Here is a 10,724-nt window from a genome sequence, read left to right as displayed (position 1 = left end):
AGCTAATTAATAATGATGTGGGAATTAGATTCCTTGCCTACTAGTTTGGTGGGATTTTTTCGGTTTTCTTTTTCTTCTATAGCACTTTTTTCTTTTTCTTACTTTTATTTTAACAATGAATCTATATAATACTGAGTTCAGCATCTCCAAATATTAAGTTGTTTATTCATTTATCACTCAAAAAGTCTAGAGCAAGCATGTCATACTCGTGGCCCGTGCGCCATATGCCTTGTTTATTTAAATGAGGCATGTGGCCCAGCGGCCTCGAGTTTGACATGCTTGGTCTAGAGGCAATCAGATTGGAAAGGAAAAAGTAAAACTGTCAATATTTGCAGATGACAAAATTTTGCGTATACAAGATCCTGAGGAATCTACTAAAAACTACTAGAACTGATATATGAGTTCACCAAGGTTGCAGGATTTAAGATCAATATACAAACATCAATTGTGGTCCTATATATCTTCAGTGAGTAATACTAAATGAAGTTAAAAAATTCTGTGTACAACAGCACTAAAAGAATAAAATGCTTTGTAATAAATTTAGCAAAAGAAGTAAAAAATTTATATTCTAAAAACTGCAAAAGTATTGTTGAATGGAAAATTTTAGAAACTTAAATAAAAAGAAAGACATTCCATGTTCATGATTAGAAGACTTGATATTAAGATGGCAAACTAATTTACAGATTTAGTGCAATCCCCATCAATTCCATCTGATTTCTTTGCAGAAACTGACAAGCTGATTGTAAAATTCATATGGAAATTTATGGGACACAGAATAGGCAAAGCTATCTTAAAAAAGAGAAATGGGAGGACTTGCCCTTCTTAAATCTGATTTGAAAATTTACTACAAAGCTACAGTAATGGAGAATTTGTTGTCATCGTATAAAGGTAGATATATATATCAGTGGGATAGAATTGAGGGTCCAGAAATATACTCTCACATTTATGTTTCAATTGATTTTCAACCAGAGTGCCAAGACAAATTAGGGGGAAACAAGAGTCTTTCAGCAAACGCTACTGGTACAGCTGGATAGCCACATGCAAAAGAATGAAGTTTGACCTGCTACCTCATATAATATACAACAACGTGAGGCCCGGTGCATGAAATTCGTGAACAGGTGGGGTCCCTAGGCCTGGCCAGAGATCAGGGCCAATCAGGTTCCCCGCCTCCCTGCCTCCTCCTTCCCTTGCCACCCGTATCCCCCCGCCACCCATCCCCGGTTCCCTGTCCCAGCCCAGGGCCCAGCCCTGATCAGATGATCAGGACCTGCCAACCAGGGGAAGGAACTGGGAGTTTGTCCGGCAGGCCCCACCAGTGTTCAGGGCCTGTGGGCTGGGGGCAGCTCCCGCATTGAGCGTCTGCCTCCTGGTGGTCAGTGGACGTCATAGCGATCAGTCGTTCCGGTTGCTTGGGCTTTTATATATATATATAGATAACTCAAATGGATCAAAAGCTAAATATGAAAGCTAAAGCTGTAATTAGATGAAAAACATAAATCTTCGTGACTTTGGATTAGGAAATGATTTCTTTGATATGGCACCAAAAGCTCAGACAAGAAAAAAATAAACTTCATAAAAACTAAAAACTTTGTGTTTCAGAGGGCACCATTAAGAAAATGAAGAGATGGGTCTGGCTGTGTTGCTCAATGTTTAGGGCATCAGCCTGAGCACCAAAGGATCTCAGGTTCCATTCTCAGCACCGGTTAGGGTGCGTGCAGGAGGCACCCAATCTCTCTCTCTCTCTCTCCCTCCCCCCCCAATCCCTCACCTTCTCCACACCCCTCCCTTCACTGCCTCTAAAAAAAATCAGTGGGAAAAATATCCTCAGGTGAGGTTTAACAACAACAACAATAGAAAAGAAATAACCCACAAAATAGAAAATGTTTGCAAATCATAAATATGATAAAGGATTTATATTAAGAGGGGCTTGTATAAAGAACTCTTAGCTCAATAATAATAAGACAAAAGCCAGTAAAATATCTGCATAGGCATTTCTCCAAAGAAAATACACAAATGGCCAATAAACACATGAAAAATTTCTCATCATTATCAGAAAAAATCAAAACCACAATGAGATACCACTTCCCACCTGATAGGATGGCTAAATAAAAAAAGACAGATAATAACAAGCGTTGGTGAGGATGTGGAGGATTTGGAACCCTTTTAACCTGGTAGGGATGTAAAATTGGGTAGCCTCTTTGGAAAAAGTCTGGTGGTTCCTCATCTGGTTAAACATAGTTACCACATTATGCATCATATCCACTCCAAGTATATACCCAAGAGAAACAAAGGCATATATCCACACAAAAACTTACACACAGATGTCTGTAGAAACATTATTCATAATAGCCAAAAGTGTAAACAACCAGAATGCCCATCAACTGATGAGTGGATAACAAAATGTGGTCTCTTCATGCAATTGGCAATAAAAAGGAATGAAGTACTAATAAAGGTTACAATGTGATGAACCTTGAAAACACGCTTAGTGAAAAAGGCCAGTCATAAAAGACCACATGTAGGATTCAATTTATATAAAATGTTCCAAATAGGCAAATCGATATAGAAACAAGTTACACTCTTCACAGACTTTAATATTCATGCTTCTTAAATACTTGTGTTCCTTAAATTATCTCTCTTTTCTTACTCTATTCACTATTTCTACATATTTTCTGCTCTCATGATTCAGCTACAGATATTTAGCCGAAGCTTTTCTTCCAATATATGGATCTGCTTATTTAACCAATTCCTGACATCACTGGGGATAAAAGTATAGTAATAGAGATGGTAGAAGCTCTGAGTTGCCTGTTACATCTAACCTGGATGTACTTTCAAGCCTTGCTGTAACTGGTTCCTGGGTTCTAGGTGAAGTCATTGGGTCATGCACATGCATTTATCCTGGAGACATTTACTCTGGGTAATAAGTGCCCATGAAATGCCAAGGACCAGCAGGAAATATAAATTAACATAAAACCCAATTCTTTTTTTCAAGAAATTGAAAAGAGCAAGGTAAAGAAATGTGGCATATTTACATACAAGAATCAATGATTTAAAAAAGAATGTTAATTAGCATAGAATTAGGTGTGTAACGAATGGAATAGACAATCACTGCCACCTGGATCAGAGGAGGGAACGTTCTTTTGGCAGATTTAACTGGGCTTTGAAGTATAGGCAAAAAATTGGCAGAATTGTTCACACAACAGGACATTTCAGTGGATGAGGGATTGATTAGCTTGAGGTGATGACAGAATAAAGACGGTTGGCATGCTTAGGGAATGTTGGAGTCTTATCTGGAACTTCGATCTCCAGGGAACAAATTGCTGTGCAGACAAGGAATGGTCGGGGATTGAGAAGTAAAGAAATAGAGCAGAAAGCAGACTAAGGTATCTTTGGGCAAGGGGGAAAAGAAATAGGACAAAGTGTAGCAAAGAACCTGACCAATATGCTAAAAGATTCTGACCAGATAAGCCATGTATAAAGGTTTATTTTGAATATTCAGAAGGAAAAATAATCCTAATTAAAACGTTTTCTCTGGGGATCTGCTGATCATGCTTTGTTCAATCTGGGCACCACAATTGGCTCTGATAGTTTAGGACCATCCAGTCCAGGTAAATACTTACAATATAGAGATGTCCTTTTTTTTTTTTTTTTTTTTAAATTGACTTATAGGTGTGGCTCAGTGGTGAGGTCAACCTATGAACCAGGAGGTCACGGTTAGATTCCTGGTCAGAGCATATGCCCAGATTGTGGGCTCAATCCCCAGTGGGGGGCGTGCAGGAGGCAGCCAATCAATTCTTTTTCATCATTGATGTTTCTATCTCTCTCCCTCTTCCTCTCTGAAATAAATTAAAAAATATATTTAAAATAAACCAAATATGCCGAAACCGGTTTGGCTCAGTGGATAGAGCGTCGGCCTGCGGACTGAAGGGTCCCGGGTTCGATTCCGGTCAAGGGCATGTACCTTGGTTGCGGGCACATCCTCAGTGGGAGGTGTGCTGCAGCTGACATATTACTCATTTAGTCACCTAACACATTTATTGAACAACTGCTGTGTAAATGAGTCCTATGTTTCTCTGGGTATCACAGCCAACTGGAGGTCCATGGAATTTAAAATAATTTTTTCAAATCACCCAGCTGTAAAACGCTTAAGTTGGGGCTAGAACTCAGGTCTCCTAATTCCTTTAGTGAAGGACCTTCCCTAATATTTATATTTCCATATTTCATTCAGTTCTTTATCAAATGTTGGCCCCAAAACATCTCTCCAGCTCCAGCTTCAGCGAGTCAGCCAGGAGCCCTGGCTCCAGCTACCTAAGGTCACCTGTGAGTCCCTGAGCAGATGTTTTTGCCTTTGCTCATGAGCTTCTCTGCCTGAAATGCCTGCTCCTGCCTTGTCAGCTATGCAAACTCCTCTTCCTCTGTCAGGACCAGCTCAAATGTCCTAACTTCTATTTCTAAACATTAGTTCTCTTTGTGCCCCTGAAGAAATTGTGCATACTTCCATGATAGTATTTATCACATTTAATCCATACACTCAAAATATTAGTTGAGTGTCTGCTATGTAGCAGGCATATTCTTCTTCTTTTTAATGTACTTATCTTTCTCTAAGATAAAATAGAATTCTGAACACAGGGATTAAATCATATTTATTTTTGTATTCCCCCAGCACTTTGCTCAGAGTTTAGTTCTCTGCTTCACCAACTCTTATTTATCCATCAAGACTCAGAATAAACCTGGTCTTTTCTAAGAAGGGTTTATATAGCTTCTCATGAATCCCCCCTCTTTCCTATAGACTTCTAAAATAATATGTGCAAATAGCTTTATATTGAGTGGTTTGCATTTTGTCTCAGGTACCAGGCTGTGAGCATCTTGTATTCCTGAATCTAACCCCTAGCAGAGGGGCTGCCACAGAAAGCGGTCAGTGAATGGGTGCTGATTGCCCTGTGGTGAATTTGGGGTCTTCATTCTTCCGTTCTCCATCAAGAAAGGTCAAATCCAGTTGGATGGTTCCCTCCATCAGCTTGACCATGTGTCCTCTTTTGTCATGTGAAGATGCCAGGGTGAGATGCCTTGCTTTCTGAAGGTGAAGGGGCTAAATCAACCGCTCACTATTCCTGTTATGCTGGTAGCACTTAGGGTAAAACAGCTTAAATAATATCACTGAAGGCAGCCTCCTTTCATCTGCAGATTAATGTGGCAACATTTATCACCTTCTTAGCCAGGAAAACCTTTTATCAGGCTCAGCTAACAGCTTGCATTAGCCCCTTAAAGGACTTGCCACATTGCCTTTAAAATGACGAGCTGCAGAGTCAGGCCCAGGAATAGTCCAAAAAAGTGGGACCTTTGCTGATGATTGCCAGAATGGGTAATGTATTTATTCCCAGGCCAGATAAATTCAATAAATTGCCTGTTTGGCCGTGAAGGAAAGGGTCATCAGGAAATCAGGCTGAGTCTTCTGTGCTGAGAATGACGGACTATTCTGCTGATGTTTGGAAGAATTCTTTTGTAAACACCAAACAGAACTTCTTTAATAGGGATTCAGTGCCTGAGCTTCCTCGGCATTATTCTGTGCCAAGGCACAAAAAACTGAATGTTGACCTCCCCCAAATGGCAAAATCTGCCTGTGTATTTAGAATTCTCTGATCAAAAACCAAATGAAAGAATTCTATACTGTTTGCATCATTGTAACTTAAACCTACTCATCTACCACTCAACAGATATCCACCTTCCTGCTGTGAGTGAAGTCTCAAAGTGCTGTCCTTTGAATCTGAAAATGAGAATGAGAGATTTATTCAACGTTCATGTAAAGGTAGATTACAGATACTTTGCCTTATTTTTTGTTTTTGTTTTATTTGAAAGCAATGTGGATTCAGTGACTGCTCCAAAGTAATATTATTGCTGAAGTCATTTACATTTTTATTAAACTGAGAATGCCAACCCTGTGAATGCCAGATGCCAGAAGGCTTATTTTAACAGGGTTGTCCAAACCCAGACGTCTCAAGTCCAGGCCCTGTGAAGGCCCCATGACTTCACAGCTGGGATAGTGCTATGAGAGGTGTCAAGGACTCCATACAACCCGGTCTACATCCTGTGAAACAGACCAAAGGACACTTTCTTTAACGTGGGAGGCAATGGTCTGAGTAATTGTCCGATTTTTGGTAGAGATTGGCTACCTTGGGCAAATGTTCCCAGCTTCTGCGTGCTTCTCATACATAGGTGGGAATGATATTTCCTCCCGCCTTCACTCTCATTTACATGCTGAGAATAAACAACTTTTGGAGAAACATACATTAATGTATACATTTAACATTACTGATTTTGACTTGCCAAGTCCATTGATGAATAAGCAATATTCTTAAAATGTGTTGTATTATAACCTGTATAATTTTTTGAGAAGGTAATTTGTCTCTAATATGAAGAAAAAAGGCAAAGCATATTGGATAGTATGAAGAGTAGTGAATCTTGGGAGAAGAGAAATGACACATATTAAATGTTTACTATTACATCCATGCATTTTTCTACTTTTTCAAATTCTTCACATTTGCTCCACAGAAACTCTGAAAGGCAGGCACTTTTAATTCCCTGTTTATATATGAGGCTAAGGAACTTATCCAAGGTCAACTTATAGTAAGCAGGGCCAGGATTTGAACCCAGAGCTAGTAGTCAAACTCCACAGTTACTTTGGCAAAAATTAAGGCTTCTGTATACTCCATATTTATCTAAGTTTATGGCACTTTTAAAGAAGCCACCTGTCAGAGAAATGCATTGACTTCTACTGATCTGATTTCTGGAAAACTGGCCACTAAATCAGAGTAGTTGAGCCACAGAAAAGCAAGATCACAAAAGTTACAGTGGGAAAGCTGGGAGATCTGGGTGTGTGCGGAAGGACTGGGAGGTGCGGGACATCCAGGGCACCGAATCTCCTAGGAGTTTCATCCCCTTCCTTCAGCGCTCTAACCACTAGGGCCAGATGTCCCCAGGATGAGGTCATCTGCGAGTTCTCGGTGGAGTGTCCATGAAGAGCAGCTCCTTTTTGGCATTCATTTCTGACTTGAATCACCTTTGCACAGTGTCTGCAAGGGGCTGGGCCTGTTGTAATCAGTTAAGTGCATTTTTTTACTAATCTTGAAAGCAACCCAGAGAAGTAAAGCAACATGCCTGTGGCCACACAGTTGGTATGCTCGTCTCCTCCCAGTTGCATTGCTCCCTCCAAAGGGGGCAGGGACGCTGAGGGACTACTCTGGCAGGGGCTACTTAAAAGCGCCTCCTAACTGAGCTCCCTGCTTCAAAGCACTCACGCCCTTTGCAGTGCACACATCAGCCAGACAGATCTATAGAAAGTGCAAACCACATTCTGACACCAGCACCGCCTTCACCCTTTTCCTCCATGGAAAGCTTCCCATCGTGCTGGGTGTCAACTCCAAATTCCTTGACAGTCTGTCAGGTCCTCCGTGGCTGAGCCCTGCCTGACGCCCTGACCTCAACTCCGGACTCTTCCCCTCGATCACCTTGCTCCAGTGCTGCTGGCTTTACTTCATTAATTAAACACACCGAGCTCATTCCACATTCTGGCTCTGGAACTTACTGTGCCTGAACTTACTGGGCCTGAACTTCTCACACGTTTTTGGATGGTGAGCTCCTACTCACCATCCAGCTAGTACTTTTGCGACGATGCTAAGTCGCCACCTCCCCACTCTGACTCCCACTCCTCTACTCTTGCTTCTTACCCTGAGTTATTTTCTTCACAAATTATTAGAGGTGTTTTTTTGTTTGTCTCCTATCACTACAGTAACAACATGAGAAGAAACTTCATCTTGTTCTTTGTCATATCCCTTGAGATAGCTTTTAACTGTGAGTAACATGTAGCACACATTTAATACAACCTTATTGGATGGGTGGATGGATGGATGAATGAATGAATGAATGAATGAATGAAGTTAAGCTTCGAACCCAAATCCACATTTTGACCACCAACATGCCGCAAGTTGTAACTGAATTCTTAAGATGGATCCAGCACCTGGCTAGACATGGTGCAGAACACTAGGGAATAATATCTAGCCTCTCCTTTCAGGATCTTTATACCTAATTTGTGACACCACACTCATTTGCACTTGAGATAACAAATAATACAGCTAAGTGCTGGGAGAAGGGAGTGGCATCAGGGGGTATCAGCATGCAGATGAGAGTGGTCAGTGAGCACCCAGGTGGTCCTCAGAGACTTGCTAGTTGAGTTGATTGGAGGCTTGAATGGTGGATTCAGTTTAGGGCGGGGGGGAGTGAAGACCATCAGGTTCTTGGGTAAGACTTAACATTGGATGAATTTACCCAAGAATGAGTAATAAATGACAAGTATTTGAGTGCATTCCAAGCTGGCGACAGTTGTTAGATCCTTTCGTCTGGAAAGTAACCCACTCGCTCATTACATACAAGTCTAATTTTATGAGAAAACAAGGCCAATAAGGGAAAAGAAGAGGGGGAAAAGGGTCAGTGAGGTTTCTAATATTTGACTTATGGTTGGGGGTGGGGAGGGGTGGACCAGGCACACAGTGAATGTCAGATATTGGGCATTATATATACTCTGGAACAGGGCAGCAGAGACCATCTGAGAGTTGCTCAGAGGACCACAGCTGCCCCTATGAGGACTGCCCCTCAGAGGGGACCCCGATAAAGTGTAGAGCAAGGAGATTCCTGAGAACTAGGTCACTAGCTAATGAAGATGACCTACTATGCTCAAAATGAGCAACTATCCGTCCATTCATTTGTCCATACATTTATTCCACAAGCAGTTTCTCTACACCAAGTGTCATGCAAATTGCAGGGGCTATAGTAAGGGTTAGTTTTCTTAAGAAATTCACCGTCTATCCACAAAGAAAACCACATGCTGTTAAGACTTTAGGACACAATATGTCCCTTAGTGTCTTAACTCTCTACCCATGCTTCCAGATCTGGGTTGAATGAAAATATTTATCACATATTCAGGCTTGGCCACAAAATCACACCAAACCAAACCAAAACATTCCATGAAGAGAAAGACTATGCTAATCTTTCTCTTCTCAGAAAGGTGATAACAGAAGATTTGGTCCCAACAGGGACAGGCAAGGGATTTGCATTTTAAAGTTTGACAGATATTTATAGGCCTTTTGATCTCTTTTCTCCCCTCTACCCACCCACCCCCAGCCTGGATGCCTCCCCCTCCCCCACCCATCAGTTCTCTACATTGTGCCAGGTACACATTTGAGAAATGATGGTTCCAGGTCCAGAGGACCTGGGTGCCCTATTGTTGTGTGCTCAGAGTCATACAGCTCTTATTTATTGAATACCAACATATATCAAGTTATTTTTAACATTCCCAACAGCCGCAATCATCTTGAAAATTTCCTTTATTATTTACCTTTTTGGTGGTTGTTGTTGTTAAGGGAGGAGGAAATGAGGCTCAGAGAGGTTAATAACCTGCCCAGAAACACTGATAAGTAGTGGAGACAGAATTAAAACTCAGGTCTGAGTGTCCCCAATTACCTATGACCTTTTCCTGAAGTCAGGCTGACTCTAGTCCACAAGCCTGGTTATTATAGGCAGCTCCTCTAAGATCCTTCCTGGCAAAGCGTCTCCTGCATTCCAGTTTTCTTGCTGGTGTTATTCTGGAAATAGCCCAATAAACGTCACACTTTGATTTACTCGGGACAGACTTGCAGCTGTCTTTTCCTTTGCAGCTCTTCTCAGGCTCTGAGGTTTTCCTCTCCTGGTCTTGCACCCGGGCCGCCACAGCCCGCAGCTGCACGCCTTAGTTTGGCATCATCATCTGCAGCCTCATAGGATTTGCTGAACAGAACTTCTCTCTGACTCACAAAAAGCCCGTGGGGAACTAGCTCAGAATTGCAGACTCTCAAAGTTTTGCAACTAGAGGGGATCCTAAAACCATCTAGGAAACAGAGGTTCAGAGAATGTCTCATGCAAAAGTAGCTGACATCAAGTTTATCAGAATACTACATATTTGCGAGGTTAAATGTGAAAGATAAAGACACAAGTCACATTAACAACTTTGTGTGCTAGGTGCCTTGTCTTGTTTAATCTTCACTACAAGCCAGTGAGGTACAATTAATTATTATCCACACTAGAGGCCAGGTGCACGAAATTCGGGGGGGGGGGGGCATTGTCCCTCAGCCCAGCCTGCACCCTCTCCAATCTGGGACCCCTCGAGGGATGTCCAACTGCCCATTTAGGCCTGATCCAGGATCGGGCCTAAACAGGCAGTCGGACATCCCTCTCACAATCCAGGACTGCTGGCTCCCAACTGCTCGCCTGCCTGCCTTTCTGATTGCCCCTAACCGCTTCTGCCTGCCAGCCTGATCACCCCCTGACCACTCCACTGACAGCCTGATTGATGCCTAACTGCTCCCCTGCCAGTCTGTTTGCCCCTAACTGCCTTCCCCTGCCAGTCTGTTTGCCCCTAACTGCCTTCCCCTGAAGGCCTGGTCACCCCTAACTGCCCTCCCCTGCAGGCCTGGTCCCCCTCAACTGCTCTCCCCTGCAGGCCTGGTCCCCCCCAACTGCCCTTCCCTGCAGGCCCGGTTGCCCCCAACTTCCCTCCTCTGCTGGCCTGGTCATCCCTAACTGCCCTCCCCTGCTGGCCTGATCACCCCCAACTGCCCTCCCTTGCAGGCCTGGTCCCTCCCAACTGCCCTTTCCTGCTGGCCATCTTGTGGCAGCCATCTTGTGTCCACATAGGGGCA

This window comes from Plecotus auritus, assembly GCF_963455305.1.
Source record: "Plecotus auritus genome assembly, chromosome: 8".
In the NCBI taxonomy this organism is placed as follows: Eukaryota; Metazoa; Chordata; class Mammalia; order Chiroptera; family Vespertilionidae; genus Plecotus; species Plecotus auritus.
The sequence above is the reverse complement of the archived record's forward strand: the minus strand, read 5'-3'. Positions refer to the sequence as shown.